This window comes from Desmodus rotundus, chromosome 12 (genome assembly GCF_022682495.2).
Source record: "Desmodus rotundus isolate HL8 chromosome 12, HLdesRot8A.1, whole genome shotgun sequence".
NCBI classification, from domain to species: domain Eukaryota; kingdom Metazoa; phylum Chordata; class Mammalia; order Chiroptera; family Phyllostomidae; genus Desmodus; species Desmodus rotundus.
Window position 1 is genome coordinate 73,776,714 of NC_071398.1, and position 18,670 is coordinate 73,795,383.

Consider the following 18,670-nt stretch of genomic DNA (forward strand, 5'->3'; position numbering starts at 1 on the left):
TTCTTCCTCAAATAGTCCTTTTCCACATTGATTGGAGCAGAGTGGGTCTCCTACTGTGTGGTCTGGGCAGGGGTAGGGGGAGGAGACCAGAAAGAACTCAGAAAACCAGCCTTGGAGGGGTCTGGAGGGGAAGAAGAGGATGATTTGGTCATGAAAGCCAGGAGGCGGAGACAGCAGTTTCTCTCCAGGAGGAGGGAGAGGGAGACAAAGGGAGGGCTTTATAAAAGGGCCAGGGATGTGGTCAGAGAGCTGGCAAGAGCACAGCCAGCTCCCTCCCTACGGGTGTTCACCCACCTAAGTAGTGTCATCACCAGAGACCCTGTGGAGCAGCCACCCCCCAGGACCCTGGACAGGACCCAGGACAGAGCCAGGTAGGTACACTGTGGCATCCACACTTGGGGAGGGGTCTGCCCAGGCCCAGGGAGGCTCCCCAGGTGGAAGCAGGAACTTAGTTCCAAGACTGTTGTGTCCCAGGCAGGCAAAGGGGGCCTGGTCAGTCCCAATTATAAGGTTGGCCAGATTATTCTAGGGTATCTGGGTAAATACATTGACTTGCATTGTACTTGTGAAGTCAGGACTCTCTCAAGGACTCCTCTTATTGTGGCAGGAATAATTGCAATGAATGAAATGCAATTCGTTGCAATTATTGAATGAACTTTGTGACTGGGATTAGAGGCCAGAGGAACTTTTGGAGGGAGCTGGGGAACCACTCAGGGCTCATGAGCTCAACGGGTCTCCTCTAAACAGTTCTTCCAACTTATGGCTGGCAAATACAAACCCAACTAAGGAGCCCCTCACAGCCTGCTGGACCCCTGCACTAAGAAGGTTGCCCCAGAAGGAAGCCACCCCAGGAAAGAAGCCACCCCACTTCAAAAGCTTTTTGGCCATGCCTGAAATTTCTCTGGTACTAGGCACAAAAGCCCCTGAGATAGGGGAGCCACAAAAATTACCCACAGCAGGACAGCCACTGTGGCCCCTTGGAAGCTGACTATTCTTTTCTAAGCAATTCATTTCTACCACGTCTGCTAGGAGTTGGGTGAAGGCATGCATGTGTGTCTGTGTGTGTGTGTCTGTGTGGTGGGAACAAGTGGTGGGGAAAACCACACCTCTCACGTGGCGCCACAGCAAGTGCTATGTCTGATGGGGAGGAGGCGATGGGGCCAGGTGAGAGGACCACACAGCCTGCATACTGCTCCCTTCCTCACTCACCCTCCTGCTTTTGCAGAGCAGCCAGAGTGCTCCATCTGAAATGCAGGTCTACATGCATTCTTCTCTGTCTCAGACCCTCTGGGGTGACGCCCCTGTGTGGCCCTTCCTTAGACCCATCACTCTCCCCAGCAAAGCCCGCCCTCCTGGCAGGCTACAGGGTCTGCAGTTCCCTCCACACCCAGCCCTGGCTGGCCTTCCTGCCTTCCGTATAAGCCTTTATTCATCTGCTTGACTCTTGCTCAGAAACTCAGCTCAGGGGCCACCCCCTGCAGAAAACCCACCTGGACCCTCCAGGACAGGCTCCCATAGTCTCCAAAGACCCCTGTTGGCCTGTCATTTACAGTGTTATTTTTATATGGTCTGCTTGGGACTCAATTTCTTGTGCTAGATTTGAGATGAGGGTTGAGCAGCTGACAGCAACCCTATGTCTTAGCACCTGTGCACCCTAGCACCCAACACAGCACCCAGGCGGTACTCAAGGAATAATTTCCAAATTAAACTGTGTGTGCACAGTTCGAAGCCACAAAAAATGATTTTATGCTCTTCTCTCCAATGAATCAATCCCACCTCTACTCCCGGCCCCACCTTAATGCAGGTGCAGAAAGCTGTGGTCTGGGGTTCAGGGTGTCACAGAATCAAAGTCTGCAAGGATAAGTGGCCATCTGCGGGGACAGTCGGTGGCCATTCTGACCCAATGGTCTCATTTTACAGGTGGAGCACCAAGCCCCAGAGATGGGGGTGACTTGCGCCTGTCTCACAGGAGGGGCGAGCAGAGCTGGGGCCAGATCCAAGAACTTCTGATCCCACTTGAGGATTCTTCCCCTCCACCCCATGTCTGGGTCCTGAAGGGAACAGGAAGGGAATGGGGAGTGGGGGCAAGAACAGAGGGATGGAGGGGACTGAAGGGCACACGTGGTGGTCCTGACCGCCCACTGGCCCGTCACCGGGCCCCAGCGTGGCTCTGGCCTTTAGAGCTGGTGTCCACACCCTTTTGGCTCCACCTGCAGCTCTCCTGCCTCACCATCATTTGTTTTTAATCATGTTTGTTGGACAATCTCCAAGTGTCTGACGACTTTTTCAAAGAGAAATTGGACTTGGAAGCTGGAAGAGATGGGAGGGGGCAGGAAAGGGTAAGGGAAAGGGGTTGAAGTGAGGGTCAGGGTATGCAGATCCCACCTCTACAGCCAAAATTATGAGGTCAGTTCAATTCATACCCTCTCAGAGCCCACAGAGAACAGAATATGGAGACAAGTGACCTGACATATCAGGAAAAGGCTTTTCTTTTCCCTGAATTATAGGCAATAAGACAATGTAACGATGGTCTTCAGGCTGTCAACGGCTACACAGAGAGCAAGATCATTGCCTTTCTTCCTTTTTTTCATGAAAAAGGAAAAGAACTAAGTTTCTATCACAGCAGGAAGGAACTGGGCCAGATTAGTGAAGGCACAGCCCCCTGGGGAGGGTGGAGCCCAGAAAGTCATGGATTTAGGCAGAGCCCAGCAGCAGGGAGGAAGCACCTCAGTGTCCTCCACGTGGTGGAACCCCTTGCCCCACTTCACTTCACCCCTCCCTGCTCACTCCTACATGTCATATCTCACCGCTCATTTCCCCAACATTCAGAATTGCAACCCTGAGATTCAGAATTATGGCTGCTTTCTAATCTGAGCAGTCCCGCCCCTCCCACCAATAGGGATCCCTCCTTCTTCCCTATCCTGACTGGCCTCCAGGAAGCCCTCCCTGATGATCCTTACCTAGCATGAGGTCAGCTTTGACTATACTGCGCAAGTGGTCTCAGTCCCATCTCCATCATATGTCAGTTCAGACTCATCCCTCTACTGGGGCCTCCAAGGGCAGGGGCATCTCCTCCCTTCACACTGGGTTATGCCCCAGCCCCCAGCTGGGGCCTGTGCCTGACCCAGCCCCTCTTCCCTCTCTCTGTCTCGGCTTCAGGACACTTCTAGGACCTGCGCCTTCTCACCAGAATGAACCTACTGGCTTCTTGGCAGCTGATGCTTTTCCTCTGCGCTATCTCCTTCAGGGAAACCTTAGAAAAGGAGGCACCCATGGAGAATCCTAGATCCACTGGTATGTGTTGTCTGGGGAAAAGGGCAGAAGGGAGCAAGTGAGTTGTTTTAAAATGAAATTTACTACATTTTTCAGAGTTTGGCTAGAATGCTGATGTGGACTAAACAATGTATTTAATGGAAACCCAAAACTGGAACATGCAACTCATTTGGTGGCCCCATTAACCTTGCAGGTTAGGGTTGGCTTACCTGCTGTGGGCCACAGAAGGCTCCCCCAGGTTCAGGTGCTTGCTGACCACCATGCTCCTTCCTGGTTTTCTCACACTGTGCTCTCCTCCATGCCAATCACCTCTCTGGGCAGATCTGCGGGGGAGGAATTTACTCTGCAAGTTTCTTTCATCAGTGTCCTCAGTCCCATTATGGGGCGTTTGAAAAAACAGAACCTAAACAAAAGGACAGATCCTGTCAACTTCTTGGGCTTGTGATGGTACTGATGAGCTGGAGAAACTGAGGCCCCAAGATGGAAAGACGCTCCCCAATCACTCAGTCAAACGCTACAGAAGCCCAGCACGTGCGGGACTTCCCCGATAGGGTGTCTCTGAGTGGCACGAGAGAGGACTGGCGCTGCCCCCAAGTCAGGAGCTGGGTTCAGCTTTCCGGGCAAACTAGAAGCGTGGCTTAGCCTCCCGGGACCGCAGCTCCTCTGGCTACGGAACTGGGAGCATGGAGCATATCTGCACATGCGGTATCACTGTGCCCATAAAATATTCCAGAACAAAGAGAACATGGCCCCCAGTGTCCTTTGCCAAGAGTGTTTTCTCTCCTGGGATCAGATGTCCTTTCTGGGTAAAAATGACCTCACCACTGCCCCAGGGACATTGTGTTTGCTGTTTGTTTTTTGGCAAAAGGCTTTAGATGAGGCCACAAAAGGCAGCCCCAGAAGTGCTTCTACTGCTGGGAGAGTAGGTATGACCTGGAATGAAACCATCGCCCCTTCCCATCTCAGCCAGGCCCCAGGCGGCATGGGAGGGCCCTCCTAGGAAGACTGTCGTGAATTCTGGGCCATACCCACACCCCTCTTCTCCAAAATATGCCAGGGCATTGAGGAGTGGGCCTTAAAGCCAACCACCCCTGCACCACACACCCACTCACACACCTTGGGCCTCATTTCCACTAATCTCTTACCACAATTGGCTGGGGTCATTGTGTACTCAGAGCTCATTGCACTATTTTACTGCTGAAATCATAGTGCACTTAGTGAGCCTTGCATGTGGAGTGCCTTCCAAATCAGCCTTGTTAGCCCTCGGTGTAAAGAGGAGAGATTATACCCAAAATGTGGGAGTTGAACTGGTTAGGGTGACTCTGATAATTTTCTGTTTTTCACTGAGTCCTTATATAGCTTATTTAGGGGCTAAATAATTGGGGGCTGTGGGAACAGAATGATCTTAGCTTCACTTTCTTGGCATCTGTAACTACAAGATTTCATTAGCTTTTATACAGTTAACAAGTGTCTACTGAGGCCCTATGACGTGCAAGGCCTTGTTTCAAGCGCTCTGGGAGATAAGGAGATGAACGGACACAGCCCCACCTGCCCAGGGACACACAGTCCAGCTGAGGAGCCTGACATAGAAACCAGGCAGAAGGCCAGGCAGTGAGCCGAGCTGAACTTCTAGCCAATATCTTAGTTTTCTTTATTTCCAGGCTCTACCCTGTTTGATTCCTAAAAGGAAGTAACTTCTCTTTTAAAAAGATTAAATGTACTTATTTGTAGAGAGAGGGGAGGGAGGAAGAAAAAGAGGGAGAGACACATTGCCGTGACAGAGAAACACCGATCAGTTGCCTCTCACATCTGAGTGGGCACTGAACCAGCCACCCAGGCGCGTGCCCTGATCAGGGATGGAACTGGCAACATTTTCCTTTGCGGGTGGACGCCCAACCAACTGAGCCACACCAGTCAGGGCAGGAAGTAATTTCATATAAAGATAGCGAAGATAATTCTGGGAAACATTTGCAATCAAAGCTGTGTTGAATGCGGGAGGAACAAATGGCCTAACCACCAAGCTCAGATGCTGGTGGTCCCTGCTGGCACTGAGCTCCGAGTATCCTGGAGGCCAAGGAAAAAATGGAAGCACAGGATGGGGCTTTGGGCGGGTGTTCAAGGAGGCTCTCCTGGCTTAGTCTCACCCTATGGCTCTGTCCTAGGCCAGCAGCTCAGCCCCCTGCCGCTTCTGGCCGCCTGGGAGCAGAGCCCACGCTGTTCAGCCGAAGAGAGCAAGGTGGGGTCCCGGAGGCCAGCCTTGTGCGTGCCCCAGAGCCGCCTGATCCCAGCCCAGAGGGGCGCGGCACTGGTGCAGCGGGAGAAGGACCTGCCTGCCTACAACTGGAACTCCTTCGGACTGCGCTATGGCAGGCGGCGGCAGGTGCCCCGGGATGTTGCCCAGGGACAAGGAACTTCTAGCCCTGGAGTGACAGGGGCTCTGGGCACGCAGAGTAGGAGAAGGGGGCAGGCAATGGGAGGGGGTCTGGAGTTTCCAGTCTTGAATCAATAAAGGTAATGCTGCCAACTCATCCACCCGTGTGTGATTTGTGGCTAATCTTTGCAAGCAGTGCTGAACAGACTGTTCTCCTTCTCTCCTCAAATGGCTCTTTAGCTGGTTCTGAGATGGTTTTAATATTGAGGGCAGTGGTTTTCAAACTAGAGGTGCTGAAGAACCAGGTTGTTTTTTCCCAGGGCAGATCAATACTTCTGACACACACACACACACACACACACACACACACACTTTCTCTCTCTCTAAAACAAAGTGAAAAATTTAAAAATAACTAAAGAGAAGCCCAAATTAGATGCTGCTTGGGTGTTTCAGCAATATCAAATTTCTAGCCCATATGTCTTGATCTTGGACTTCCCAAAACCCAGAACTATGAGAAATAACTGTTTGCTATTTAGGTTCCCCGGACAAAGGACATGTTACGTAAGCAGTATTCCATGCATTCCACAGGTAAAGAACATAGCAAAACAAAACTGGTGATGCAGACGGATAACAACTGAGGTTTGGGAAACTGAGGCCTGGATGAGAAGGTTCCAAGGCCTATGCCGGGTCAGGAAGCAGCTGGAGTTGGAGGAAGTGGTGTCTGTGTGGTGGAAGGCCTGCCTCCCAAAGACCCAACAGCAATCTTGCTGATGGAAAGGAATCCTGTAATTGCCCCAGGCCAGTTCCTGTAGCTCCCAGCAGAAGCTACTCAGGGGATCTGATCCCGTAAATATCAAAGATCTGGTCCTTGGATGGGGAACTACATCCCAGAAGAGGCTGCCAAAAACTGTTGCCCTTCCTTCCATCGCTTGGCCCGGCTAGACCAGGTGCGGTGACAGCAGCAATGGCCTCATCAGAAGACCCCAGGGCCCACAGAGTCATGGGCCTTAAGATAGATCTGGACAGCAGTTCAGGCGAGCAGCGGGCCCACCGTCAAAAGGCCGTCCTCACAGCTCAGCTCACTCTCATTATCAACCGTGCTTGCGGGAAACACTCTCCCTGGCAGCACCCCCATGCTGCCCTGAGCCCCCAGTTCCAACCTAGGACGTGTCACCCCTCCAGTGAAGACCTACATCTTGCTCTGTGGAGACCCATGTGACCCAGGAGGCCCTCTGGGTGGTAGGCGCCTTGCCCAGCTTGCTCCCCAGTCAGCCCACTCTGCCCCCAGGACACTCCTGAAGCCAAGGTGAGCCCCTTGAAGATGGTGCCTACGAGGTCTTCGGTTTGGGGAACAGTCATGGGCTCACTCAAAGCCTTCTCCTCCTGGGTCTGTGGGCAGGCAGACGAACTGGAAGAGCCTGACCGCCGGGGGAGGGGGTCAGCAGACCAGGATCAAGTGTCCAGGGGCTGCCATTCCCAGAGCCTATGCCTCTTTGCCAGGATTTGCAAAATGCCAGGAGGCTTACATTCTTGGAGGAGGGGTATGAGGTATGGGGAGGGGAGGGAAGAAGGGTTACACAACCAAATAAAAATGACTTTGAATAGTGACCAAAACAAACCGAGTTTCTGTAAAGTTTTCTAAATGCTATCCCTCTTCATTCTTAGATTTGCAGAGGGGCGTGAGCCACAGCCCACACTGTGTGAAGCCCTGATCTAGGCCAGCGAGAGGATGGTTTAAGTGCCCTCCCAATCCCTGGGGAAGTTTTTGGCCAGTTGGACAGTTTGATCTGGAAGATGTTGCCAACCACTGTCCTGTCCACTGAGGCTTAAATGTCACCCCATCCTCACAGTCAGATCTGTGCCAGGTGCTCAGCCCCAAGACACTGAAGTCCCATTCTGTGTACAAGGGGTGTCCACAGTGACCTGGGCTATCCAACCCCTTCCCCACGGGAGCCCTGAATGGGTCAAGTACTTTACACATATCGTTCACTCCTCTGCATGCTTGTAACCACCCAGGGAGCTGGGCATGGTATACACATTTCACAGGTGAAAACCCTGAGGTTCAGAAAGATAACTCACACAAGACACACAGCCAGTGTGAGGCAAGCCTGCTCAGGGTTCTGATGCCAGAGCTGGGCTCCCCCAATGCACTGTCTTGCCTCTCTGAAATGGCAGGGTTTCCATCTCAGATGTGGTAGGCATCAGGAAAGCCATGTCTGCCTTGTGGGGACATTTCGGCGGGCCCCCAATAGCTGGGGAGTTGGAATTTCTGGAGGGAAGAGTAGAGTTTGTCAGTAGGGAAACTCCAGAAAAGCCCTCTTTCTGCCCACAGGAAAACTCAGCTGTTACTTGACAGCCTCAAACTACCACTGCTTGGTCTAGGATGAAAATGTTCTTTCCCATAAGGGTTATAGGGACCACTTAGCATCCTGTGAAGCACCACAGTATTCCACCAATTATGGAAACCAGGACTCCATAGATCGGAGTCAGAACCTTGTTGCTATGGCAATGAGATAGGCTGCCATGGGAACACGACAACCTGTCCCAGCCCATCTCTCCCCTGAAACTGTTCCCAGGACCTCTCAAATTACCCATACTGCTGTGAGCTCATGTTATAGCATGGCATGACAGGGAGCTGTTTTGATTTGGAAGGGCACTGCATCCCCTCAAGCAGCCTGGGGTGTCTCTGCCTCAGGGAGAGGGATCATAAGCCCAACACCGGTTTTGTTAAGTGAATTATCTCCTGCTGCCTGGACCAGTCTTTCCTTGGTGAAGACTGTGTAGTAGGAAGAGCCTGATGGGTCTTTGAAATCCACTCTTAGCCAGCCTCATTTTACAAAATTCCTGGTGACCCCCTCTCACCCTTCCTCGGAGCCAGGGTTAGACACATAGGAGGTGGAAGCGTGGGAGTGTGCTTGCTCAAGGGGGCAAGGGCGCTTCGGGGGCAGGGGCGTGAGACGTGTTCTCTGGTAGGAGAGGCACACTGCGAGAGTGTGAGGGGGTAACCACGAGAAACTATGCATGTCCATAGACATGTGTCTGGGTGACTCCATGTGTGGGATGGGCCCTTCTAACTACGTTTTGGGCCTTATCAGCTCCCACTGCAACCCAAGTCCCTCCAAGATGTCCATTCTAGCTGATCCAGCAGGGAGCGGGAGGAGAGCTGGGTCTGCCTGTCCCATGCTCCTTGTCCTGGGACTACTGCCTGTGAGACTCTGGGCTTTGCAGTTCTTGGACCACATCTTTGGTTTCACGAGGCTCCCAGCCTGGCTCTTAATCTGCCCCCTGGATTGAAGGGAGGGTGCAGGGCAGGTTGGGGGCTGTGAGGGGCTATGAACGTTGCTGGCACCAGGGACTCCCATTCCCCCTCCTTAGACTTTCTGAGTGGGCTCAGAGAGCTAGGGCACCAGAGTCCCAAAACCTGGAGATAGGGCTGCCTCGGGACACTCAAATCCACTCCTTCCTGGGGGTCTCTGGACAGTCCCAAGGGGCAAAAAACAAACCATCCAGGGAGGCCCGGCATCCTTCATTGGAAGACAGGGAGGTAGGAGGGTCTCTTTCCAGGTTCCACTGCTTTGGGTAAGTCTGTTATAATAGTAGGAGCTGGGCTCATGCCCCTGTGCAAAGGAACATGGTGGGTGGGGCTGGGAGGGATGCAGGGAAATTTCTGCTTCTAGCATCACTCTTGATAAAATAATAAGTAATGTTTGAGTCCCTGCGGTGTGCCCAGCACGGGCTATTCCATTTCACCCTCGCAACTGAGTGAGGTGGGCAATGCTATCCCTGTTGTGCAGAAGAGAAAACCGAGGCTCAAAGAGATTAGGTGGTGTGCCTGAGGCCACGTGGCTGGAAAGTTACAGCTCTGAGTCAGACTGCTTTCCAACTCCACACACCACAGTCTCCCATATGCTGCGGGGTGTCAAACTCATTTTCACCGGGGGCCATATCAGCCTCGTGGTTACCTTCAAAGGGCCGACTGCATAAATGTAACTACTCCTTAACTAGGGGCAAGGAGCTCACTCGGTAGAAACAAGGTGCCGGGCTGGATAAAACAAGGTGGAGGGCTGGATTCGGCCCCTCGGGCCTTGTGTTTGCGACCTCTGCGCTACAGCCTTTCCTTTTTCTCAAGCCCACTGTGGGGCAGAGCTAGCCTTCTTCCCGAGTGTTTTGTCTTGGGAAGCAGGTCTGGCAGTGAGTATAACTCCATCGCATCCGTCTCCAGACTTCTTTAGTGACAATACAGGTGAAGTCACCAACTCCCAGAGCAGACCACCTCCCCTCAAACCTCCTGCCAGGGGCCAGGCATCTGAATATCGACTCTGTCTCCTTGTCTCTCTGGAAGCAGCTTTCCCTAGTCCAGACTTGATCACAGGGAGGGGTCAGAAGTCACGTCCACAAAGTGCCAGCATGCCCTTCCCCTTTTGGTGCCTTCTCCCACTTTAAAGGCATCAGAGCCCAATGCGTTCCCAGCCTGGGGGCAGGAGCTGGTTTTGATTGTTGGAAGAGCTGAGACAAAACAGCCCCCACTTTCCTCATCTTCTCAGGTTTTGCTTGCCTACGTTTTCTCTAAAGCTGTCCAATATAGTCAACAACTGTCCCTTCAAGACATAATCTTCACAAAATGTTTTAAAAAACCCACTTTTGACACATTTTATGTGTGCTTACTCCCCATGCCTCTTAAGAGACAGCAAAGGAACAAGATGGGTATAAACTCTCAAGGTCAAAGAGAAGGGAGAAGAGCCCCCAGCAGATGAGAAATGACACCCAGACTCCTTACATGGAATTAGAGGGAGGGCTTGGCAGGACAAGTGAAGCTGCCTCTCAGAGCTGCAAAGGGGGTTCCTGAGGGGACACGGCTGATTCAGCCCAGACTGGGCCTCAGAACTTGGAGGTGTCTGGGATGAATCCTGAGCTGCAAATGAGGGGAAAAGCTAGACTTCCCACATCCCCAGCTAACACAGCCAGGCTAACCCACCAGCACAGTGGGAAGAAGCTAGAGGCTTTCTCTCCAGAGGACGCAGCGGCGACCTCCAGTCATGGGGACACAAGACAGCAAGGATGGAGATGAAGAGAAAGGCTGAGAGAGGGATGATGTGAAAGCCTGTCTGGGCGAGCCCCAGCTCTGTCCCAATCTCTATTCCCAGAATTAAAGCAGCAGGTATGGCCTCCCCAGACAGGAGAGAGACAGCCCCACAGAAAAGACCTTTCGACATTGGCATTGGAGGGTGTCCAAGTCCATTCAGGCTGCTAGAGCAAAATGCCACAGACTGCATGGCTTGTAAACAACGGAAATTTGTTTCGCACAGCTCTGGAGGCTGGAAGTCCAAGATCAAGGGGCCCCAGATTCAGTGCTTGGTTGAGGACCCACTTCCTGGCTCACAGTCGGCTGTCTTCTGGCTGTGTCCTCACGTGGCAGAGGGAGGCGGGAGCCAAAAGTGAACAAACATAGAAACATTTTAAAAAATTAGACTGTAATTAGTATCTTCAGGGGACATAAAATAAGTAGTAGATGCAATAAATAAATAACCAAAGAATAAGAAAGGGCTCTTGGCTGTTAAAAATTTAGAAGGAAATTTTTAAAGAAACAAAAGAGTTGGAACATAAAGTTAAGGAAGTCTCCTAGAAGGCAGAACAAAAAGAAATCGGGGGATAAAATAAGGCACTTGGAGAATAAACAGAAGCTGCAATGCCCTGCTCACATGAGCTCCAACGAAAGGAGAAAATGGCAGGGAAGAGATTGGCAGAGTTGATGCAGGACGCCGTTCCAGAATGGAAAGGTGTGGATTTCCAGACTGAAGGTGGCCGCTGTGTGCCCAGGTGACCAGTGGGGAAAGTCCCACGCCAGGGATAAGGCAGCGGCGGTGAAAGCACCTAGAGATGAAACCACAGAAGAGCGAGAATCCGGACTTGTTAAAATGATAAGATATTGGGAAACAACCTCTAATTTCAGAGGGAAAATACATTTCACAACTACATTCTATTCACACTGAACTATTACGAGGAAGGGTTGAATGGCAACATTTTTAGACATGGCAGGGCTGGCAATGTTTACTTCCCACGCGCCCTCTCTCAGCAAGCTTTGGGAGCACATGCGCAGCCAAAGTGTAAACTGCGAAAGGACATCCCCAGAGCTGGGATGCAGAGCCGCAGAGGAGACAGAAGAGATGCAGCGTGCGGAGAGCAGTGTGCAGCCGACGCAGGAACACGGAGCTGGGATTACCGGGCGGAAATCGTGCTGGACATCACACTGGGTGGAGAGGGGCTTTGGAGCCCCTGGGCCCAGTTCACAGGATCACAGAAAAACAAGGATGGAGTACGAACACAGGGTGGTGACTGCGGGGAGATGGAAGAGGGGATGGGGGGTAAATGGCGATGGAAATATATAAAATTTTTAAAAAGAGAAGCAAGGAGGGGAAAATGGGGTGGGGGACAGTGATAAACTTAGTGGAAAGCCAAAAGTTACACAAGAAAGAAAAATGTAATCATAATATGTGAACAATAATTATAATAATGTAAATACTGACTTTCGATTTTGCCAAAATTGAAGGGTCAGAGTGTAAGAGAAAGAAATTCTCACCTGCCATAAAAAGATTAATATATAACCCTGGCTGGTGTGGCTCAGTGGATTGAGCGGGGTCCTGCGAACCAAAGGGTCGCTGGTTTGATTCCCAGGCAGGGCACATGCCTGGGTTGAGGGCCAGGTCCCCAGTAGGGGGTGCACAAGAGGCAACCACACATGAATGTTTCTCTCCCTCTCTTTCTCCTTCCCTTCCCCTCTCTGAAAATAAACAAAATCTTTTTTAAAAAGATCAATATATAAGGCATAACATAGAAAATGTAAGAAATGGCAGTATAAGCATAACATTTAGGAATATGGACCACCAACAAGCAAAACAGGAAAAGTGGAAAGACACAGCCTCTGTCAGTGGAACAGGACTGGGAGCAGACTGGTATCTGCTAGTTTTCATTATAAACCTTTTAGTTCTATTGATTTTTTAAACGAGCATTTGTTTTTCAAATAAAAAATAATAGGGAAGAGGAGATAGGGAGAGGAAGGGTCCATTTCCTGGGCAATGCAGTTTCGGGACACAACCACTTACCCTAACAGCCCTCCCCCAGCCCAGCCATCCTCCTGCTGGTAACATTCTTCGCACACAACCCCCATCACCCTCCCATCAGAACCACCATCCTGCGTCACCTGCGCCCCACCCCACCCCCAGCAGCACACACACACACACACACACACACACACACACACACACCTCCAGGCTGCTCTGCCCTCATGCCCTCCTCTGCAAAAGGAACTTCCCAGGTTAAACTTTTCTGTAATGAAACAGACCTCTGGTGCCATTCAGGGAAAAGCAGTCTGTGCATAATGTGTCTATCTGTCAGGACTCGGAATGCCCTATCTGGCCCCACTGCACTGGGTGTGTCTCATTTCAGGGACACCCTTCCCCCAGGCTCTCCACCAGGTCCCCAGCCCCTCCAGACCCCTGCAGCTCTAAGACCTGTGTGACCTGCCTTCAATTTCCCCTTGAGCAGGCCCCGGGTTGGGATCACCCCAACCCTGTGTCTGAATTCCTTGTTCCTTCAAGGTCCCCAGAGAAGGATGCTTGGTTCTCTCCCCCATCCCCCAGCTCAAGGTTCTCCTGTCCCAGCCCCAGTGCCTCCCCGAGGTCTCCGTGTCTTTACTCCTTCCGGAGGGTCCACCCACACAAGGCAGCCCTGGCTGCTTATTAAACTGCATTCTGGGTCTTTCTTTTCGTCTCAAGGCCCCATCTGCTCATCTCTGCTGAGCTCAGTGCCCCCATCTAATTGAAAAATTCCTCAGAGGAGCCAGCTGGAGCCTAAGCATGATGTGGGGCAGGGCACAGGTGAACAAAGGCACGTCCATTTTTTAATCTTTTCTCCTGCTTTCCCATTTCCTTTTTATGAACAGAAGCAGTACTGGGCCAGAGATGTTTCGCTCCCCAACTCCAAGCCTCAGTAAGTCCAATTCCCACCTCTTTACCTCCTTCCCTAGGGCAGTGACCATGGCAACTGTTCTTGAAACTAAGGGTGGCCAGGCATAAATCCACTGTTTCAAAGCAGCAAAAATCAGGCTTTTCCTGTGACCGGCATTTTCTCCCGCCGCCCTTGTCTTCTGCTGGCCACTCTCAGACTTGGTCTGAACACTGAACCTCCTCAGGGTCATCTACAGCAAAATGGGATTTGGGGCCATTTTTAGAGAAACCCTGAGCACCACTTGTCTAGAGATGCCCCCATCCCCCAAGTCCCTGCCCCCACTCCACACGCCCAGCCATGGGATCTGAAGAGAGATGCAAGCGCCAGGCTCCTGGATTTATGTATCTCCTGAGGTCGTGGGTCTGCTCCACTGGGAAAGGGCAAGTACCACGCAACCCTTCCCTCTGCGTCTCTTCGCTCCACTTCCTTTGACCTCATGGTGACGCAGCCAGGGGCCCGGACGTGGGATCCCGGGGAGCCTCTGTGAGAAAAACTGGACCCCTGGGCTGAAGGGACTTGGGAGATGACCTGATAAGGGTCCCTACCCACTTTCCTTCCCACCCCACAGCCCAGGGCCCTGGAAGGCCTACGTTTGGAGAGGAGAGCCTCTTGGGCAGTTCCACCTCCCCGGCCGGCTTGTCCCCACCCTGACAACGGAAATGGCCCAGTAACAGGTCAGAGCACACCAGGCCCTAAAACCCCAGAGCTCTGTCCCAGGTCGGAGCTTACCACCTCACCGGGCGTTCACTCCGCTGGGCAATGCTGGCTGCTAGGTGTTTCTTCCTTAGAACAGAACAAAAACCAGACTCCTGGCCACTCCTTGTGGTCTCAGGCTGCACGAATAGGCCTGGCTGGCTGTGCTTCCCTTGGAAAACCCTTCCAGGGCTTTGTAACACCCTGCGGCCAAATGGAGAAGGTGGACCAAGAGAAGCACTTGAAAACAGCAAGGAACGGCTGCTTCTTGCCCAGGCTCTGAGCTGGAGTGTCAGGAAAACATGAGATTGTTATTTCTGGACCTGTTACCCTCTGGGGGGTGATTCCCTTTCCTCTCTTCTGGCCCCCGGCAACACTGGTGTGCAGTTTGACTGCGCCTCACATTGTTCTCTCTCCGTCCTGGTGCGGCGATTCACACTTATTCACACTCGTCCCCCCGCTGCTCTCAGGGCCAGCATGCACTACACACACTGGCAGGAGGCAGGAGGCAGGGCTGTGGGGAGGGGTGGAAGCCTGGGTCCACGGGGGGGCCTAGACCTGCCGGCAGGACCCCTTGGCCCTGCTTTTGCCGTAGAAGAGAGGGGACTGCTGACCTCAAATATATGTGAGGGTCTTGTGCACTGCACTGGGTGTCTAAACTACAACTGGGCGTAGGACTTAAAAAATGTCCTCTCCCCCGCAGAGAGCTCTGTGGGGTTAGCTGCACTCCCTGCAGCTCAGCCACTGCTCGGCACCACTCTTGTGAACCCCATTGGCTCTGCCAGTCACCTCTGACACCCATGGCTACAGAGCAGGACGAGCAGTTGCAAGGTGGGGCATTCAGCTCGCCCTTCTCTCAACTCTCTGAAGCCTCGGCTTCCCGTCTGAACAGTGGGGGTGACGGTACCCACTCACAGGGCCGCTGTGCTTCCCAGCACACTGTAGGTGCTCAGTAAGTGCTCAGTAAACTGCTGGTGTTACTAGAGATCTGATGCAGCTTCCAGGCTGACCCCTTCTCCCCACCGGCTTTCTGTCCCTGCTCCTTGCTCCTTCTGCTCTAGAGAAGAGAGGGGAGGGAGTGGAAGGATGGGAGGTCAGTCACGTTCACTGGCCACGACAGGTCATAATCTTGAGGGGGCCTGTTGGTGAGGAAGGAGACAATATCACTCTGGAGCCTCTCTCCTGAGATCCCTGACAGACTCTCCCTCAGCTGAGGGCCTCAAGGGGGAGACAGGCGAGCTTCTGGGGCAGGGCACCCATCACCTGGGCAGCTGGACCCACATGTAACGCAGGATATGACATAGGAGATGCAAGTGTCCACTCTGCCACCTACCAGGTGTGAATGAGGGAACATTACTTATCCCCCTAGGTCTTGATTTCCCCCCATGTTCCAAGGATACTGGTCCACGCAGCTTCCAGGGCTGATGTAGACATGGGGAAAAGACTCCTCCTTCCGGGCCCTTGATTTTTGCCTTGGACTCCTCCCCCTCCCTCACTTGCCGCTGTGATTACTGGACTTGCAGGTCTCACCCCATCACTTCTCAAAGGCCATGGCTTCTGGCTTACGGCCTTCCTCCACCTGGTACCCTTTGCAATCCTCCTGGGTGACATCACCACCCACACAGACAGTGACGGCCAGCCCCCTTGCTCCCCAGTTTCCCGAGTGTCCTCCTTGCAGGAGCCTCACCCCACTCCACTGCAGCCATCCTCCCCAACATCCTGCTCTGGGTTTGTCGTTGGAACTGCTTCTCTGAGGAGACTATCTCAAACGCCCAGGTCTTGACCAGCTCCCTGCCGTCCAGCTTTACGCTGCCACGGTTCCCACCGCCATGGCTCTTCCCCTCACCTGTCTGGGTCCTCCGCTTCCTTCCAGCCCCATTCATCCTGTCCTTTCCCGACTTCCCCCCATACCCACCTTCTAGTCCACAGCCTATCCTTCATTAACTTTTTTGCTAAAACCCTAGGTCCCTTTGTCTCTCATCTTTGATCACCACATCTGGCATCAGCCCAGCCCTCTATGACACCAGCCACGTAATTTCCTTGTGTCTGTCCCCAAATAGCCAAGCACTATGGCGGTGGCAGGAGAGGCAGAGAACAGAGCAAACTGGCTTCCTATAAAGTCATGATCTCCAGACATCTTAATTCCTCCCAAAAATCCTCTTAGTGTTCCTGGCCAGCTTCTTCCCACCTTCCACATTCCATAATTATTTCAAACTTTCATCATCTTCCTCATGCCTCCAAGTCCCCTCCCATTCCCAACTCCAGTAGAAGTGCTTCCCTCCAGAAAACAGTCACCAGACAGAAAGTCCCTCAGCTTCCAATACCAAACAGATAAACTATGGACGCTGCACGTGCCCACCTTCCCTTCTGCCCCAGTGTATCCCACTCGTGTGCTTCTGCCGTCTAAGGAACCCTATTGTACTGGTTATCCCTTCCTCTCAAAGGAGACCTTTCTAAGCCTTTGAATAGAGTCAGCCCCCTCCCATCATTAGAAAGGGGGAGAAAAGGGCGGGCAGTGGGAGAGGAGAAAAGAGAGGAAGAAAAAGGAGGAGGGGAGGAAGAAAGAGAGAAGAAAGAAACCCCCTCACTTTGTCCTCGTTCCCCTCCAGCTATCCCCTCCTTTGTTTACAGCACAACTTCTCAAAATAGCTGCTGTACTATGCCCACTGCTTTCTTCTCCCTGCTTCCATCCCTGCCTGGATTCTGGCCATCTGTACCACCAAAACAGCTGCGTGAGCAGCACCATGGCTACGTGTCTAGGTTTTAATCTACCTCCTCTGCCCTGGTGGCAGCACCACCACTGCTCACCATCCCTCCATGCCATTCTCCTCCCTCTCACCAGGGACACCTATGTTTCCTCCCACCTTCTGGCCTCTCTTTGGCACGTCCTCTGCAGACTCTTCTTCCACCGCTGGTCCATTAAAGCTTGGAGTCTGGGCCTTCTTGTTCTCCACCCTCTTCCCTGGCTACTTTCATCCACACCCGTGGCATCAACTACCAGTCACAAATAACACACAAATCTATCACCCAGATCCATACATGCACCTGCCATCGAACATCACTCCTGGGATATCTCAAAGGAACCCCGCTCTTAACAGATCCTCAAACTCATGGTCTCCCCGACCCGCTTTCCTTCCAGAATCCTGGTTCTCTTTCATTGTACCCCCTCTTTCCCCAGGCATCCAGCATCTCCCTTACTCCTCGTATCCAACCCACCACCCAATCCTGCAGATTTTATTTCCTAAATTTCTCTCGATTCCATCCAGTCTTCTCTATCTCCACCGTGCCCACCGTGCTGGTTCAAGCGCCATGGCTTCCTATAACTGGTACGGCCACATGACTCTGGACCGGTCCCAAGTCCTTGCTAGATCATACTGTCGCCAGAGTGTTTTTGCAAACATTTTTAATTACATCATCAGTCTCTCCTTCACCTCTTCACCCACTGCTTTTAGGATAAACATAGCATGGAGTTCAAGATACTCTGGTCAGCTACGTCATGAGTTCTAGGTCATACTGACTAAATTTATAGGCTGACTTCATCAATTATTGTCAGTGTGACCATGAGCAAAGTACTTTCTGAACCCTCCTATATCTTGATTTCCTCACCTATAAAATGAAATAATAATGGTACTTTCTCAGAAGGTTGTTATAAGAATTAAATGCATGAAGCACTTACTTAAAGTGGTGCCTAGCGTATATCGCCATGCATGCAGTACGTGCTAGATCTCCTTACCCTCTGCCATCCCAGCCCCACTACCCGCCTCACTTCCTCTCCTCTCTGTTGAGCCAAACTGTCTCTTCTTTAGGCCCTTCTTTTCACCATGTTCCCTCTCTCCTCAGGGCCTTTGCACATGCTATTCCCATTGGAACTCTTTTCTTCCCCTCTTCAGCTATTCAGTGCCTGCTGGGGCGACCTTCCGATCACAGGTAATTTCCTTGGGGGAACCTTCCTGGAGTTCCTTGACTGGTACTGGTCATTGTTAGTACATTGGGTTGGCCAAGAAGTTTGTTTGTTTGTTTGTTTTCCGTAAGGTGGCTCTAGTAGCACTTACTTCTCTTTACCTTCATTTGAAACAATTTTGTTAGATTGTATTGTGACAGCTGTCACATCAGTGTGCATTTAAAAAAACCTGTCAAAATTAGTGATTTTTTCGTGTAGCCATTTTAACATTGAAGATGGAAGAAAATGAGCAACATTTTCGGCATATTATGCTTTATTATTTCAAAAAAGGTAAACACACAACTGAAACACAATAAAAGATTTGTGCAGTGTATGGAGAAGGTGCTGTGACTGATCAAACGTGTCAAAAGTGGTTTGCGAAGTTTCGT